Source organism: Salmo salar, chromosome ssa22 (genome assembly GCF_905237065.1).
Source record: "Salmo salar chromosome ssa22, Ssal_v3.1, whole genome shotgun sequence".
NCBI lineage: Eukaryota > Metazoa > Chordata > Actinopteri > Salmoniformes > Salmonidae > Salmo > Salmo salar.
This window is the reverse complement of record NC_059463.1, coordinates 51,158,352-51,175,789: the sequence shown is the minus strand read 5'-3', so window position 1 is coordinate 51,175,789 and position 17,438 is coordinate 51,158,352.

The window sequence follows — 17,438 nt, the reverse complement described above, 5'->3', positions numbered from 1 at the left end:
ATGTTAACGTGGGCTATTTTTTGCACTTTTCTGGGATGCTTTATTGTTTTCATTGTTTTACTGGGAAGCTTATCAGAAGTAGACATGCTCATGCTATTTATGCTAGAGCAGGGTGAGCTGCACACAGTGGACTTCCTACTAGGGCAAAGGGGTCTGACTTAAATTAAGTACAGCGTCATGCGATACAGAGTCTTTATGGATGTGTTATGAATGACCGAAGGTCTCTCACTTCAAACTAAATATTACACGTCACTACATAAAGTGTCAATAAATAGGTTATTAACATTCTGCTGATTTATGAAGGCTCTCTCATGATCCAAAGGTTACTGTAGGGTGAGAGAGGTATTTAAATGAGTTGATGGACCTGCACAGCGTGTGTGTGTGTGTGTGTGTGTGTGTGTGTGTGTGTGTGTGTGTGTGTGTGTGTGTGTGTGTGTGGGTCGGACGGAGTTTGCCCGGTGATGCGTTGTGCAGACTGCACCACCCTCTGGAGAGCCTTGCAGTTGAGGGCCGTGCAGTTTCCGTAACAGGCTGTGAAACAGCCCGACAGGATGCTCTCGATTGTGCATCTGTAAAAGTTTGTCAGGGTTTTGGGTGACAGGTCAAATTTCTTCAGTCTCCTGAGGTTGAAGAGGCGCTGTTGCGCCTTCTTCACCACACTGTCTGTGTGGGTGGACAATTTCAGTTTGTCTGTGATGTAGTGCTTATGAAGGCATTATGAAGGCTTTATGAAGCCTTTATAAGCTGAACGTCATTTAAAGCTGGACCAAATTTCACTTAGCGACATTTGTGCCAAAGGAATTCTCGCATTTGTCTATGCCAGTCTCTAATGATCCTATTCTTAGCAGCTTGTGAAGGTACAAAGTGCCATAACTGCAGGCAGAAAAGCCATGGCTGAACATAGGAGATTGTGAACTGAAATTACCCACAATGCACAAATTGCCTATAATGACAGCAGTGACATCTCTTAGCAAAGGCCATTTCGACAGAAGCTTGCAGAAATAGGCCACACATAATGACATCAATTATGACAAAGAAAACATCACAAAAATGAGATGCAAGTGATTTAAAATGCTGATCCGTTTGGCACCCAATTTACAAATGTCTCAATTTTCAGCCGTAATCAGGGAATTAACTTGTAAATCTGTCCTTAACCCTGTGAGACCCACGGTTGCAAAAAGGCAACACGTCCTAAATTGCATCATGTACAGGTCCCAAGCAAACACTACATAGTGAATCTCCTTAGACACAGATATATCTGTTAGGAGTTTATGTTATGTGTTGGTATGATTATTGTGTGGCATCAGTAGCCTCTGAAACCTGTCCATTCATCTGAGACTGCACTGGTCCCCTACACAAGCATATGTTGTAAGCCATCCATGCAAGTACATGACTTTAAGTATTTTTTCCGGTCTTCTCTTAGATGTAGTGATTATATAGAAAATCAAGAAACAAACATTCTGAGCCAGAGCTAGACGTAGTTTTGTAAGTGTTGCATGAATGCATCATTGGGCTTAAGTTAGAGAGATTGTTTCCCTTCCAAATTCTGCAGATATTGACGGCCCTGACCGTTACAATATGGACAACCAAATAGTTCAGGAGAAATGTTGATGTTCCCTCTACACAGAAAAATAACCTAAATTAATACAGTACCAGCCAAAAGTTTGGACACACCTACTCATTCAAGGGTTTTTCTTTATTTTTACTATTTTTACATTGTGGAATAATAGTGTAGACATGAAATGACATATAAAATAATATGAAATAACACAAATGGAATCATGTAGTAACCAAAAAAGTGTTAAACAAATCAAAATATATTTTATATTTGAGATTCTTCAATGTAGGCACCCTTTGCCTTGATGACAGCTTTGCACACTCTTGGCATTCTCTCAACCAGCTTCATGAGGTAGTCACCTGGAATGCATTTCAATTAACAGGTGTGCCTTGTTAAAAGTTAATTTGTGGATTTTCTTTCCTTCTTAACGCGTTTAAGCCAATCAGTTGTGTTGTGACAAGGTAGGGATGGTATACAGAAGATAGCCCTATTTAGTAAAAGACCAAGTCTATATTATGGCAAGAACAACTCAAATAAACAAAGAGAAATGACAGTCCATCATTACTTTAAGACATGAAGGTCAGTCAATCCGGAAAATTTCAAGAACTTTGAAAGTTTATCCAAGTACATTCGCAAAAGTCCATCAACCGCTATGATGAAACTAGCTCTCATGAGGACCGCCACAGGAAAGGAAGACCCAGAGTTACCTCTGCTGCAGAGGGTAAGTTCTTTAGAGTTATCTAGAAGAAAAAGAAACGCACACCTATTAAGGCGAGGTGCTGGCTAGTGGAGTAGAAAACTTGAAAATAAGGGAGAGCCGCACACTCTAGGAGCTCAGATGCAAAAATGTAAAATGTTTTGAAACGTTGGATATTACATTTTTGCATCTGAGCTCCTAGAGTGTGCGGCTCTCCCTTATTTTCAAGTTCTTTAGAGTTACCAGCCTCAGAAAAATGAGGTCAGAACACTGCTATTAACGACGCCTCATTGTATGGTGACAAAGTACAATAGGATGTTCTCTCTCTCCAAGTTGAACTCAAAAGGACAACCAAATATTACTAAAAGGGAGTTAGATCTTCTCCGTACATAGAAAACCCACAAAATATTTGATCCTTTCGAAAATGCATGTTTTTTTTAAAGCAAAATTATAACATTTTGTTTGGTCACAGTATTTTCTATCACATGTCAATGCTTTTGATCAATCAATCAGTCAATCAAATGTATTTATAAAGCCCCTTTTACATCAGCAGATGTCACAAAGTGTTATACAGAAACTCAGCCTATAACCTCAAACAGCAAGCAATGCAGATGTTGAAGCACGGTGGCTAGGAAAAACTCCCTAGAAAGGCAGGAACCTAGCAAGAAACCTAGAGATTAACCAGGCTCTGAGGGATGGCCAGTCCTCTTCTGGCTGTGCTGGTTGGACATATTGTCCAATTTGATGTGATTTTAATAGAATTTCTACATTTTCTTCCAATAAATCTTTCATACCATTTAAGCCCAATGTTGCATTGTTACAAAGTCTCCAGAAAATTGCTATACAAACTTTAAATAAAACTAATTATTTTCATAATATTACAAGTATTTCTGAAGGGTACATTTTTTTTCTCCTAATTCGGGTCTATGCTTGTGTCTTTGTTGTGCAATAAAACTTCCGTCTGAATCGATTACCTCTGTCTGATCTGTCAGATATCATGAGCAATGTCAACAGATTAATTGATTCTTGGTGGAAAAATGCCATCTTTGTCCCTTCCTATGACCAATACCAATACACCAATATTTCATATACCAATGGCATCTCTTAAGGCTTTACTAATGATCATTCATCAGGTTTTATAAGATAAGATCAAATGAGACGTAAAGGGTGTTGCTAAGGATGTCAAGATCCTCAAAATACTGTAAATCGTCATTGAGTATAACACTGCCTTGGAAGTAGCATAGTCAAGGTCAAAGTCAATCCCAAACTCGTATATAGTATTTCATCCTATGCTGTATTGCAGAAAACCTTTCAAGGCTTAATACACAGTGTGTCACTGCCACACACACACTGTGATCCTCTAAAAGTTATACAGCTGCACCATCGAGAGCATCTTGACTGGCTGAATCACCTCTTGGTATGGCAACTGCAAGGCGCCCGATCACAAGGCGCTACAGAGGGTGGTGAGTACGGCCCAGTACATCACTGGGGCTGAGCTCCCTGCCATCCAGAACTTCTATACCAGGCAGTGTCAGAGGAAGGCCACAAAAATTGTCAAAGACTCCAGCCACCCAAGCCATAGACTGTTCTCTCTCCTAGCGCACAGAAAGCGGTACCGATGCACTAAGTATGGAACCAACAGGACCAAGAACAGCTTCTACCCCCAAGCCATAAGACTTCTAAACAAGACTGCTAAATGGCTACCCACTGCTGCTACTGTTTATTATCTATCCTGTTGCCTAGTCACTTTAGCCCTTCTGACATGTATATAGCTACCTTAATTACCTCGACTCAGTACTCTCTGTATATATCCATATACAGTTATTTTTACTTGTTATTGGATTTATTCCTTGTGTCACTATTTTTATATGTTTATTTAATTTTTTATGTTATCTTTTACTCTGCATTGTTGAAAAAGGATCGGTAAGTAAGCATTTCACTATTAGTCTACACCTGTTGTTTACGAAGCATGTGACAAATGCAGTTTGATTTGATTTATATAGTATCTAATGGTGCTGCATGTAAAGCTCCCCTGAGTCCCTTGTCTCCTTAGCCCAACACGTGCACCGTCCCCTGGGCTTGGCATTGATGCGATGAATTGCCAACAACACACAATAGCTACAAGGCTTTTGCTAATCACAGTATTGATCCTGTAATTCTACCCATTTGAAACCCTTTAGCTCAGTGGGCGGCATCAATGAATAAAGTGCAGCCCCATGTCTCGGGGGACGTGATTGAGACCGGCTGTATGTTGTCTCTGATCAGAGACGTGATTGAGACTGGCGGTATGCTGCCTCTGATGAGAGAAATGCCTTCTCAGTATTCAGGGCCTGGACTTCACAGGAGTCCCGCACAACAATGAACAAACAGTGAATCGTTGTGGAGTAACTACAGTACTAACTACTGAGCCATTCTCTGTTTTGTCCTGTCACAGCCATTAAACTCTGTAACTGTTTTAATACTTAATAACTTAACTTTAGTAATAGCTTCAGAATGCTCAGTTATTAAATGTTAGCTTTTTTTACCCATCTACCAATAGGTGTGTAATGGTCGTCGTTAGATGGAGAAGTGGACCAAAGCGCAGCGTGGTAAGTGCTCATGATTCTTTATTATCCCAACACACTCAAACAAAATAACAAAAGGTGAAAAACGAAAACGTACAGTTCTGTCAGGCAACAGAGGCTAAACAGAAAACAACCTCCCACAAACACAGGAAGAAAACAGGCTGCCTAAGTATGATTCCCAATCAGAGACAACGATAGACAGCTGCCTGTGATTGGGAACCACACTCGCCCAAAAACAAAGAAACAGAAAACATAGATTTTCGGACCATTTTAAATAAGCATGCCCCATTCAAGAGACTTAGAACCAGGAACAGATATAGCCCTTGGTTCTCTCCAGACCTGACTGCCCTTAACCAACACAAAAACATCCTGTGGCGTTCTGCATTAGCATCGAACAGCCCCCGTGATATGCAACTTTTCAGAGAAGTTAGAAACCAATATACACAGGCAGTTAGAAATGCCAAGGCTAGCTTTTTCAAGCAGAAATGTGCTTCCTGCAACACAAACTCCAAAAAGTTCTGGGACACTGTAAAGTCCATGGAGAATAAGAACACCTCCTCCCAGCTGCCCACTGCACTGAGGATAGGAAACTCTATCACCACCGATAAACCCACTATAATTGAGAATTTCAATAAGCATTTTTCTACGGCTGGCCATGCTTTCCACCTGGCTACCCCTACCGCAGTCAACAGCACTGCACCCCCCACAGCTACTCGCCCAAGCCAACCCCATTTCTCCTTCTCCCAAATCCATTCAGCTGATGTTCTGAAAGAGCTGCAAAATCTGGACCCCTACAAATCAGCCGGGCTAGACAATCTGGACCCTTTCTTTCTAAAATTATCTGCCGAAATTGTTGCAACCCCTATTACTAGCCTGTTCAATCTCTCTTTCGTGTCGTCTGAGATTCCCAAAGATTGGAAAGCAGTTACTGTCATCCCCCTCTTCAAAGGAGGGGACACTCTTGACCCAAACTGCTACAGACCTATATCTATCCTACCCTGCCTTTCTAAGGTCTTCGAAAGACAACTCAACAAACAGATTACCGACCATTTCGAATCCCACCGCACCTTCTCCGCTATGCAATCTGGTTTCAGGCGACGTTATTGCCGGTGATGTCTGGTGAGGACCTGCCTTACAACAGGCCTACAAGCCCTCAGTCCAGCCTCTCTCAGCCTATTGTGGACAGTCTGAGCACTGATGGATGGATTGTACGTTCCTGGTGTAACTCGGGCAGTTGTTGTTGCCATCCTGTACCTGTCTCGCAGGTGTGATGTTCGGATGTACCGGATGTACCGATCCTGTGCAGGTGTTGTTACACGTGGTCTGCCACTGCGAGGACGATCAGCTGTCCGTCCTGTCTCCCTGTAGTGCTGTCTTAGGTGTCTCACAGTACTGCAATTTATTACCCTGGTCAGATCTGCAGTCCTCATGCCTCCTTGCAGCATGCCTAAGGCACGTTCACGCAGATGAGCAGGGACCCTGGGCATCAATCTTTTGGTGTTTTTCAGAGTCAGTAGAGAGGCCTCTTTAGTGTCCTAAGTTTTTATAACTGTGACCTTAATTGCCTACCGTCTGTAAACTGTTAGTGTCTTAACGACCATTCCACAGGTGCATGTTCATTAATTGTTTATGGGTCATTGAACAAGCATGGGAAACAGTGTTTAAACCCTTTACGATGAAGATCTGTGAAGTTATTTGGATTTTTACAATTTATCTTTGAAAGACAGGGTCCTGAAAAAGGGATGTTTATTTTTTTGCTGAGTTTATGTATTTGTTTACAATATGTTACAACAAATAAATTAATTAGTTGAATAAATCAGACATTATTCTGTGACTGGCTTTAAAGAATTTAAAAAGTGTTTAAAAAAAATGGCTTGCAGAAATATCTCTAGTATTACCTTGCTCCTCAGATTCTAGATGGTTCTCCTAACTTCAGTTTATGTGAAAAAACAAGTAATGTATAGTATAGAGAATGTTGCACCGTCTAAACCACTGTGAAGTATCTTTTCTACAACCCAAAACATGATATTTCAGCTGTTTGAAGCTGGTGTTCAAAACGGATAGTAAAATCACGCAAAATGCACAGGGGCCATTGTTAGCAAGTTTCCGTCGGCCTCATAGTGACAAATTACGTTGTTTAAATTGCTACCTTGCGCTACATGGCTACATTAGTGTCAACTATGGGTAGCAACTGCGAGAGTTTGGACTGCTGTTACAAATTCCCTGCTGGTGACTGTTATCAGCACCTCACAACTTTGAGCTGCACACTCCACTCCCCATCCCCCACAACTGGCACCTGACAGTCTAGGGTACCATAAACCTGCCTCTCAAACTCTCTCTGACCTGAATGACCTGGATCCTGATAGGTTGCTAGGGAGGTTACTAGGGGGCTGGACATCTGCCCACCCTCTTGACTCTGCAGGTCACACAATACTTGCAGTCTCCCTCAAGCAGTGGCGTAGAGCAACATCTCTGTCTCTGCCCATCAACAACTGGGTGTCTCACCCGGATCTGTTTTACCTGTCCTCGTTATTGTCTCCACCCCTTCCAGGTGTCGTTCGTTTTCCCCAGTGTATTTATCCCTGTATTTCCTGTCTCTCTGTGCCAGTTTGTCTTGTGTGTCCAAGCCTACCAGCGTTTTTTCCCATTTTCCTGCTTTGCCTTTTCTCCTTTTTCTGGTCCTCCCGGTTTTGAGCCTTGCCTGTTCTGGACTCTGTACCCGCCTGCCTGAACTTTCTTCCTGCCCTGACCTCGAGCCTGCCTGCCACTCTATACCTCCTGGACTCTGATCTGGTTATGACCTTTTGCCTGTTCACGACCATTCTCTTGCCTATTCCCTTTGGATTTATTAAACATCTTAAACTTCAACCATCTGCCTCCTGTGTCTGCATTTGGGTCTCACCTAGTGTCATGATACTGGGCTCACTCATATCTCTGGACTTGTGGGAAGGAGTGCATGCCCACAGTGAGCTGTGTGACATTTGTATATTGTTCTTCATAGTTAATTACTACTATTGCCTATTGTATGTTGCCCCTCTGAGTTTACTGTGTAGTGTAATACTCTGCAGGTGGTATATGCAATCTATACAGTCCTTACTGCTATATTCTGTATCTGTTCCTTTGTGCCCTGGTGTATTCAATCGATTTGGGGCGGCAGGTAGCCTAGTGGTTAGCGCTTTGGACTTGTAACCGAAACGTTCAAAGATTGAATCCCTGAGCTGACAAAGTAAAGATCTGTCGTTCTGCCCCTGAACAAGGCAGTTAACCCACTGTTCCTAGGCTGTCATTGAAAATAAGAATTTGTTCTTAACTGACTTGCCTAGTTAAATAAAGGTAAAATAAATAAAAATGAGTGTATTAATTTCCTCTGTTTCTGTCCATTACATAACCACTACCTTTCCCCACTACCTTTTACCTTTCATCCACATGTACTGTACATACCCATGTTCATCTTCTCCTGTGTGTGAATAAAGTTCCTGTGTGTGTTCAATCTTGGACTGCTTTAATCACCTCTAACTGGGGGCAGTGTCACAAACCAGTAAAATACTCTCTTTCAGTTACATCCTCCCAATTCCTTGCAAAGAAGGACACCATTTGGTAGATGGGTAAAAAAAGCTAACATTTAATATCCCTTTGAGCATTCTGAAGTTATTAATTAAAGCGAAGATATTAACTATTATAACAGTTACAGAGTTTAATGGCTGTGACAGGACAAAACAGAGAATGGCTCAGTAGTTAGTACTGGAGTTACTCCACAATACTAACCTAATTAACAGAGTGAAAAGAAGGAAGCCTGTACAGAATAAAAATATTCCAAAACATGCATCCTGTTTGCAACAAGGCACTAAAGTAAAACTGCAATAAATGTGGCAAAACAATTAACTTTTTGTTCTGAATACAAAGTGTTATGTTTGGGGCAAATCCAATACAACACATCACTGAGTACCACTCTCCACATATTCAGGCATAGTGGTGGCTGCATAATGTTATGGGTATGCTTGTAATCGTTAAAGACTGGGATAAAAAATAAATGGAATCGAGCTAAGCACAGGCAAAATCCTAGAGGAAAACCTGGTTTAGTCTGCTTTCCACCAGACACTGGGATATGAATTCACCTTTCAGCAGGACAATAACCTAAAACACAAGGCCAAATCTACACTAGAGTTGCTTACCAAGATGACATGGAATTTTCCTGGGCGACTGAGTTACAGTTTTGACTTAAATCTGCTTGAACATCTATAGCAAGACTTGAAAATGGTTGTCTAGCAATGATCAAGAACCAATTTGACAGAGCTTGAAGAATTTTGAAATAATGGGCAAATATTGCACAATCCCGGTGTGCAAAGCTCTTAGAGACTTACTCAGAAAGACTCACAGCTGTAATCACTGCCAAAGGTGATTCTAACATGTATTGACTCAGGGGTGTGAATACTTACAGTTCAAGTCGGAAGTTTACATACACCTTAGCCAAGTACATTTAAACTCATATTTTCCCAATTCCTGACATTTAATCCTAGTAAAAATTCCCTGTCTTGGGTCAAACGTTTCGGGTAGCCTTCATCAAGCTTCCCACAATAAGTTGGGTGAATTTTGGCCCATTACTCCTGACAGAGCTGGTGTAACTGAGTCAGGTCTGTAGGCCTTCTTGCTCGCAAACGCTTTTTCAGTTCTGCCCACAAATTAAGGTCAGGGCTTTGTGATGGCCACTCCAATACCTTGACTTTGCTGTCCTTAAGCCATTTTGCCACAACTTTGGAAGTATGCTTGGGGTCATTGTCCATTTGGAAGACCCATTTGCGACAAAGCTTTAACTTCCTGATTGAAGTCTTGAGATGTTGCTTCAATATTTCCACATAATCCCTCTCATGATGCCATCTATTTTGTGAAGTGCACCAGTCCCTCCTGTAGCAAAGCACCCCCATAACATGATGCTGCCACCTCTGTGCTTCACGGTTGGGATGGTGTTCTTCGGCTTGCAAGCCTCCCCCTTCTTCCTCCAAACGTAACGATGGTCATTATGGCCAAACAGTTCTATTTTTGTTTCATCAGACCAGAGGACATTTCTCCAAAAAGTACAATCTTTGTCCCCATGTGCAGTTGCAAACCGTAGTCTGGCTTTTTTATGTCGGTTTTGGAGCAGTGGCTTCTTCCTTGCTGAGTGGCCTTTCAGGTTATGTCGATATAGGACTTGTTTTACTGTGGATATAGATACTTTTGTACCTGTTTCCTCCAACATCTTCACAAGGTCCTTTTCTGTTGTTCTGGGATTGATTTGCACTTTTCGCACCACAGTACGTTAATCTCTAGGAGACAGAACGCGTCTCCTTCCTGAGCGGTATGATGGCTGCGTGGTCCCATGGTGTTAATTCTTGTATACTATTGTTTGTACAGATGAACGTGGTACCTTCAGGCATTTGGAAATTGCTCCCAAGGATGAACCAGACTTGTGGAGGTCTACACATTTTTTTCTGAGGTCTTGGCTGATTTATTTCGATTTTCCTATGATGTCAGGCAAAGAGGCACTTGCTTTGAAGTTAGGCCTTGAAATACATCCACAGGTACACCTCCAATTGATTCAAATGATGTCAATTAGCCTATCAGAAGCTTCTAAAGCCATGACATAATTTTCTGGAATTTTCCAAGCTGTTAAAAAGACACATTCAACTTAATGTATGTAAACTTCTGACCCACTGGAATTGTGATACAGTGAATGATAAGTGAAATAATCTGTCTGTAAACAATTGTTGGGAAAATTACTTGTGTCATGCACAAAGTAGATGTCCTAACCGACTTGCCAAAACTATAGTTTGTTAACAAGAAATTTGTGGAGTGGTTGAAAAACGAGTTTAATTACTCCAACCTAAGTGCATGTAAACTTCCGACTTCAACTGTATGTAAATGAGATTTCTGTATTTCATTTTCAATAAATGTGCAAAAATGTCAAAAAATATTATGGGGTATTGTGTGTAAATGCCTTCATGGAATCCATTATTCCATGAAGGCATTGCACTTCCAGGGCAAGGGCAAAGGACACTGCGAAGGACACTGTGTACCGGTGTCCTAGCTAGCTAGCTACTTCCCTCATAACGTTAATAGAAGTCCAAAATCTCTCGGTAGCTACCCATAGTTGATGCTAACGTTGCCACATAGAGCAAAGTAGATATAAAAAAACAATATAATTTGTCCCTAGGGGCCGACGGAACATTGCAACATTGTACCCCTTGGCTTCTCGAGTGGCGCAGTGGTCTAAGGCACTGCATTGCAGTGCTAGCTGTGCACCTAGAGATTCTGGGTTCAAGTCCAAGCTCTGTTGCAGCCGGCCACGACCAAAAGACTCATGGGGCTTTGCACAATTGGCCCAGAGTCGTCCGGGTTAGGGGAGGGTTTGGCCGGCTGGGATGTACTTGTTCCATCGCGCACTAGCGACTCCTGTGCCGGGCCGGGCTCAGTACACGCTGACAAGGTTGCCAGGTGCACGGTGTTTCCACATTGGTTCAGCTGGCTTCCAGGTTAAGTGGGCAATGTGTCAAGAAGCTGTGCGGCTTGGTTGGGTTATGTTTCGGAGGATGCACGGCTCTCGACCTTCACCTCCCCCGAGTCCGTACGGGAGTTGCAGCGATGAGATGTGACTGTAACTACTAATTGCATACCACGAAATTGGTGAGAAAAAGGGTTAAAAAGGAAAGAAAAAAATGACATTAAACTCATAACATTAAACTCCTTGCATGTTGAATAGACTGTGCTCATTGGGTAGCCACACAAGAATCAAACTTAAGGATGGGAAGCATAGAAATAGCCCCCATTGAATGGATCTACCATTTATCAGACTTGCTTTCGATGAGACGTTGGCAGATGTATGTGAATTTGGTTGGATCTTGAGCAAAGCTACAGTATGCATTTGCCTTTAAGGGTGTTTATCGACAAGGCTGCCAGCCAATTTCTGCTTCTGTATGTTGTCCAATCACCTTCCTGGTGCCCTCCCTTTGGGCGTTTTCCAAAATAGAGAGAGAAATAGGTAGACGGGAGTAGAGATGGCCTAGTCAAGTTGAGTCATATGTGCGTTCATTCAACTGTGAGTATTGTTTGCTACAATGGTAACTTATTTAAGATATTGTGTTTGCTGGGAATTTCATGCACGTCTCATAGGTTTATAACACAATTGTGCTATTATAAATATCAGAATGGGCTACTTTGATGGCGGTGGGGTCCACAAAAAATCTGAACTCATCATGAGGGGCTGCAGTGGTTGGCAGGTCTGCCTTAGTTGACACAACCCGCAGTCCTTGCCATTATATCCGTGGGCAGGTTTAGGGTCATGAAATATTGTGTGAATGAAGGGCGAGTGGGTAGCGGGCAGGTTGAATAAAGAAAAAACAATACCTTAAACAATGCATAAATGTATAATTCTTGTGAAATATCTAGGCTAAATCAGGGGTTTTCTTTCATTATTTTAGGCTACATGGCTTTAGGGCCTTAACTGTATTCTCGACAAATAGCCTACATGCCAATCATGAAATGCTTCTGGGAACCGATAGAAAAAGATAATGTCGATCCACGGAGGCAAAAAGGACAATGTCAGAGTTTAATTCAATAACAGAAAAGCTGCAAATTGGAGAGTTAAAAATATAAAGAAGGGAGGTGTCACGTCCTGACCAGCAGATGGAGCTGTTGTAGTAGTTTGGGGGTCAGGACGTGGCAGTCTTGTGTGTGTGTTTGAATGTTCTGTGTGTCTTGTGACTCCTGATCAGGAACAGCTGGGGATCGTTGTTCCTGATTGGGAGTCATATATGTAGGAGTATGTTTGTCACTGGGGTTTGTGGGTGGTTGTTTTTGCACTGCGTTTATAGCATGCAGAACTGTCACTGTTGTCACCTTTTTTGTGTTGTTAAGTGGATGCTTTACTCCTTATTTTTAAATAAAGATGAGTATTCACATACCTGCTGCGCCTTGGTCCATTTATGAAGACAGCCGTCATAGGAGGGCCAGAAAATAAATGTTTGGGAAAGTTTTGGTGAAGTGGTAAAAGAGGATGATAGCAGTGCTGGCTATGCTATGTTGTGTGATGATTGCGAGGTGCTAGTCAAATTCAACAGTCACATGACGGGGACTTCAAATAGGTCTATGACATGTCAAGGGAACTGTATTCTACTATTCAGATGGGTTAAATGGAAACTGAAATCTGGACACTGACTGTAGGTCTTTAACCTCTCACATAGCCTTAATATTAACTTCTGCAGAATTAAGTATTTCTTGCAGTAAAATTATACACCAAATGTAGGCATAATTTTGAGTGCAGAAATATGATTTATTTCTGTCAGCATCTTGAGCGAATGCGAATGAGCAGTTAGATACCTTCTGTGGAGATGGTTTTATCAGCATCATAAAAGCTAATAGTATTTCAACCACACAAAATATGCATCCAAGCCGAACTGAAATCTTATCAGGAACTTGTTGGGTCATTTTCACAGCTTTCTATTTCCTCACAACCGGTCAAACTGACATTTGGACATTTTCACCCAAAATATTTTTTTGTTATTGCATTTTCTCCCCGGTCCCTACACGTCTTTGCTCCGTGAAAGAAACAGAGATGACAGAGAAAATGTCGCCCTAGAACAGGGTTTCCCAAAGTCGGTCCTGGGGCCCCTGATGGGTGCACATTTAGTTTTTTGCCCTAGCACTACACAGCTGATTCAAATAACCAACTTATCATCATGCTTTGATTATTTGAATCAGCTGTGCATTTAAAAAAAAGATTGAACCTTTACTTAAGTAGGCAAGAACAAATTGTCATTTACAATGATGGCCTACCTGGACGACGCTGGGCCAATTGTGCGCTGCCCTATGGGACTCGACCAGTTGTGATACAGCCTGGAACCAAACCAGGGTGTCTGTAGTGACGCCTCAATCTCTGAGATGAAGTGCCTTAGACGGCTGCACCACTCGGGAGCCCAGAGTGTAGTGCTAGGGCAAAAGCCAAAACGTACTCTTAGGAGGGGATTGTAATTATAGACAAGTTGACTAACAAATAGCTTATCAAAATTATATCTAAATCAGGCTAAATAAATCCTGACCTCGTCAACAAATCATTCCGCAGTCTCTGACTGTAGCCTTAAGCTCATTTTCTATATTAGCGGGTTAGGGTCAGGTGCGGGCCTTAGATTTTCCCTTTATCACATATAATCAAGGGTTGCTGATGGGTTATTAGCAAATGGGGGTGAAAAAACAGCTGACCCGAACACCACTAGCCTACATACCCACATCCAGAGCCGGCCCTAGCCTTTGCGAGCAGAAATGTGTAGCTAGCGCTAGTCGGCTGTACCTGTGGCAATTTTTTGAATTGACTTTGGAAATTGATTCACGGGCCTACAAAAGGGGGGCCATTGCCCATCCCTGACAAACTTTCTCATTCGACACTACCAAACTATCCCTCAGAAGTTGGTCTGACTGCCAGTGCAACATTTAATAAACTTCCTAGACAATAGCACTTTTATGGTGACAGGAGCAAACTCAGCATTGTGACCCCTAAAAATCTGGATGAAATTGATCAATCAATCAATCAATCAATCAATCAATCAAATGTGTTTATAAAGCCATCTTTACATCAGCCGATGTCACAAAGTGCTATACAGAAACCCAGCCTAAAACCCCAAAAAGCAAGTAATGCAGATGTAGAAACATGGTGGCTAGGAAAAACTCTCCAGAAAGGCAGGAACCTAGGAAGAAACCTAGAGATGAACCAGGCTCTGAGGGGTGGCCAGTCCTCTTCTGGCTGTGCCGGGTTGAGATTATAACAGTACATGGCCAAGATGTTCAAATGTTCATAGATGACAAGCAGGGTCAAATAATAATAATAATCACAGTAGTTGTCGAGGGTGCGACAGGTCAGCACCTCAGGAGTAAATGTCAGTTGGCTTTTCATAGCCGAGCGTTCAGAGTTAGAGACAGCAGGTGCGGCAGAGAGAGTCGAAAACAGCAGGTCCTGGACAAGGTAGCATGTCCAGTGAACAGGTCAGGGTTCCATAGCCGCAGGCAGAACAGTTGCTGGAGCAGCAGCACGACACAGGACACCGGATAAGACAGGAGAAATACTACAGACATAACAAACTGACCCTAGCCCCCCGACACATAAACTATTACAGCATAAATACTGGAGGCTGAGACAAGAGGGGTCGGGAGACACTGTGGCCCTGTCCGACGATACCCCCGGACAGGACCAACCAGGCAGGATATAACCCCACCCACTTTGACAAAGCACAGCCCCCACACGACTAGAGGGATATACGCAGACCAACAACTTACTACCCTGAGACAAGGCTGAGAATAGCCCACGAAGATCTCCTCCACGGCACGAACCCGAGGGGGGGTCACAAACCCGGACAGGAAGATCCCGTTAGTGACTCAACCCACTCAGGTGATGCACCCCTCCTAGGGACGGGATGGAAGAGCACCAGTAAGCCAGTGAATCAGCCCATGTAATACGTTTAGAGGCAGAGAATTCCGGTGGAGAGAGGGGAACCGTCCAGGCAGAGACAGCAAGGGCGGTTCATTGCTCCAGTGACTTTCCATTCACCTTCACACCCCTGGGCCAGACTACACTCAATCATAGGACCTACTGAAGAGATGAGTCTCAATAAAGACTTAAAGGTCGAGACCGAGTCTTCGTCTCTCACATGGATAGTCAGACCATTCCATAAAAATTGAGCTCTGTAGGAGAAAGCCCTGCCTCCCGCTGTTTGCATAGAAATTCTAAGAGGCCTGTGTCTTGTGACCGTAGCGTACGTGTAGGTATGCACGGCAGGACCAAATCAGAGAGATAGGTTGCAGCAAGCCCATGTGATGCTTTGTAGGTGAGCAGTAAAACCTTGAAGTGAGCCCCAGCCTTAACAGGAATCCAGTGTAGAGGCAAGCACTGGAGTAATATGATAATTATTTGGGTCTCTAGTCAAGATTCTAGCAGCTGTGTTTAGCACTAACTGAAGTTTCTCATTTTATTGCAATGTTACAAAGATGGAAAAAAGCTGTCCTTGAAATAGTTTTGATATGTTCATCAAAAGAGAGATCAGGGTCCAGAGTAACGCCGAGGTCCTTCACGAAACTGATGTCATTAAAGCATGTGCGGAGCCTGCAATAAGGCAGATGGTGCCAGACTGCTAACGGTGAATTTGATTCTGCTCAGTGCTGTGCATCTTGTAATTTACCCTTTTAGATATTTAGAGGGAACACTGAGGCACCACATGCACACCACCTTAATGGCATGTTTTTGTCTACCTTTTAATTTGAATTACAAAGCTACATTAGTAGAGGTAGAGCAACTACATGTGGGCTGGGTAGTCACTTACTGTAACTGGAGGTAGAGCCACTTCCACATTAAGAATTACAGTGAATTGGTGGTTTCTGAAAGCTTTTGGGAAATTAAGGTCATGTTGAATGTGTAAGCTTAGAAAATATGTATTGCAATGTAGAGCAAGGGATAAATGAATTATCTGTGGGGAGTTCTGAAGAGTAGAACGTGCTAAGCTGAAGTGTTTATGAAGTGGTGGTGAAGTGGTGATTGTGGGATGATACATTTGTTCAGCAGAGATTGTAATATAGGAGCAGTTCACGCTGAACTGCTATAGGGCTCTGGGCAAAAACAGTGCACTATGTAGGGAATAGGGTGCCATTTGAGATGCAATTATGATGTGCCGTCAGCATGCTAATAACAATATCTTTAGCAGACATCAACAGACAGCAGACACAGTAATGGCTGTCGAGCTGTTTTGCAAACCATGGCATTTGCTTGCTTTTCCACTCACAGGAACGCACTGAACTGAGAAGGATTGCTTTTGTTTAGCTTCTAATACTCTTGTTCGTGCACATTTTCACACTCATCACCTCTCAAACAGATAGTACCGCTCGACGCCCCTGCAGTCCGTCCATTCATTTCCTCTCATCATTAACAACTGAAACCATAGTGATGCATGCCTTTTCATTACAGCTCGCCGTAATATGAAAGGTCCACTCCATGGTTGGCCATGGTCCCAAAGCAATAAGTCTTTGTCTGGGCGGGCAAACAGTTGATGCTTGATAAGGGTAATCCTATCCCCATGCTGGGCCATTTGGTTAGCTGTGTGGGACATTTGGTTGGCTGTGTGGGCTTGGTCCATTCAGAAAGCTGTGTGCTGTCTGCTTTTGTCTCTGGATTTATGGGTCTGGTTAGAACTGCAAATCAGCTCTGAGGGCCAACACTCTGTGGGCTGAAGTTAACTGATAGCAACTTTCTCTGCAAACTGAGCAGGGTTCATCATCGGAATGAAAGTCAGCATCGCCATGTTGGCAGCCAAACAGAAACCAACGAGATGTACATTTTAGAGGTCTATGGTTTAGCTGGACTATGATTTAAGGTGTTAGATACCAATTGCTGAAGGGTTTGGTTAAAAAAAAATGGTTTGGATAATGTCCTCCCTGTTCAGTGACTCCTCATAAAAATGATTTAAGGAAAGTATTTCAGTTTGCAGGTGCTATCCTTAACAAAATAATCTTCAAGATAGTGTTTGAGAAAGGAAACAATAGAGATAGCAAAAAGTGATCGACCATGAAAAAAAAGTGAGTGCACAATTTTCACAATTATAACCCATTA